This window comes from Eptatretus burgeri, chromosome 15 (assembly GCF_056783735.1).
Source record: "Eptatretus burgeri isolate ZD-2024b chromosome 15, Ebu_testis_v1, whole genome shotgun sequence".
Classification (NCBI taxonomy): domain Eukaryota; kingdom Metazoa; phylum Chordata; class Myxini; order Myxiniformes; family Myxinidae; genus Eptatretus; species Eptatretus burgeri.
Genome location: NC_140975.1, coordinates 26,124,233 through 26,126,360, shown reverse-complemented (window position 1 = coordinate 26,126,360; position 2,128 = coordinate 26,124,233).

Below are 2,128 nucleotides of genomic sequence, written 5' to 3'. Positions count from 1 at the left end.
GTACTGTTGCTTGAGATCCGAGTCGGGCAGTCGTCGACTTCCAGCCTGGAATTAAGTTGCATTAAATCAGACTTTTCCCACCTTTATTTGCACATCGTAACCCACAACTTCCAAGTGAAAAACAAATTCTACAAATTTCAGAAAAATAATTAAAACCACAAAACTTGAATATCTTGGTTGGATAAGTGTCCACCCTCCCCCCAATATAATAGCAATTGTAAATGAGCTCAGGTGTAACAAATCAACTTCAAAATTACACACCAAGTTAATTGGCCTCCAACTGTGTTAAATTGTAGTGATTCTTATGATTTCAGAATAAAATCAGCTGTGCCTGTAGTTTTCCTCTGCTGGGTAGTGCATTTCACCAGCAAAGACTCAACAATGAGCAGCAAGGAGCTTTCAATAAAAATTTGGCGAGTCACGAAGCGACCACGAGCCCGTCGTCCCTGAAACTTCCTGCCAAATCCCATGTCCAGAGCCGTGTTACCGTACAGATTGAAGTTCCCGGTACGAGCGAGTATCAAGCCGGTAGGTAGTCACATGACAGATCTTATATTTGGCTGAGCGTACTAAGTCACGTGACTGTGATTTTATCTCTGTGCCAATCGCGAGATCAATCAAATTCTCTCTGAGCCGCCATAGGCTATCGTCGTGATGCAAGCAAAATGAGTCAGTTCGGAGACCAAATCAATTTAACGCATACATATAAAAAGAAATGCACATATTTACAAGCAAGCAATACTAATCCTAACCCAAACACTAAGCCATTACCCTTACCGAACACTCACACCCTTGGAATATTCGGATATTTACAATCAACTTATGAATCTACATAGGGACCACATTCATCCAACAGAGAGAGCGAGAGAGAGAGAGGGAGAGAGAGAGGGAGAGATCGATAGACAGAGATAGAGAGGGAGAGAGAGAGGGAGAGAGAGAGGGAGAGAGAGAGAGAGGGAGAGATCGATAGACAGAGATAGAGAGGGAGAGAGAGAGGGAGAGAGAGAGGGAGAGAGAGAGGGAGAGAGAAAGGGAGAGAGAGAGGGAGAGATCGATAGACAGAGACAGAGAGGGAGAGAGAGAGGGAGAGATCGATAGACAGAGACAGAGAGGGAGAGATCGATAGATCGATAGACTCCCATTGTCAGTCGGCTTGAGAACCACATGTTGTTGCTGTCCAAGCACTCTTGGCCACGGCACGATAAGTCCCCTGGACTTCTTTACCCCAATTGCTTTTGGCTCTTGGGGCATGTATCACTCTTGATCCATGGTATTACAGTGGCAAATCAGCTGGTTCAAAGAAAAAGAAAGAGTAAGATGCAAAACAGATGTGGAAAAGAATCACGATGGCAGGGTAGACCATCTATATAATCCATACACAACGCATATCTATCAACATGTAATACAATATGCTTTACGAAACAATTACTTAAGAAATAACTATCATTAAACTAAAGATTCCTGCTTTAACCCCTCGGAGCCAAAACCGCAAAAATATATCTGATATAAAATGTCGTGAATAACTCAAACCCATTCGACTCTCCAGTGCTGACCAAGTTTCTTGTTTCTCCTTTTATGTGCAATTGGAACATTTGATCACTATCCTCACCTGTGGTAAGAACACTCATAAATTTAACGTTAAGGTCTTTCATCGAGTTTTATAAACGTTTTAATATTTCATCTCCTTGATCTGTCCATAACCATCTCGGTATCGAGCAGTTCCATTATTCATCCTGTGCTGGGCTTACCATAGACCCAACAGTTCGGCAGGTTTTCATCTTCAAGGATGCACACACACTTTCATCGCTACCACCTGTGGGCAATTCCTCATCAAAAGTGATATTTTCATGAGCCTCGTCAAGGGCACGGTTAAACCCTGATGTTCAGGGATATTTACCAGTGGAAGCATGATGAGGTTGTTGGGATTGCATGGCATGCTGATTTAAAATATTCTGACAAATGATAGTAGGAGCGAACATAAAGGCAGGCTGGAGTAATGTTCATCACCATGGCAGGAAAAGGCAAAAAAATAAGTCCATCAGAAGTCAAGGAAATAATAATTATCGAACGCTTTATTTATTTATGGTTGCCCTTTGTAACTGAAGAGGCCTTCCATGCACAGGAGACG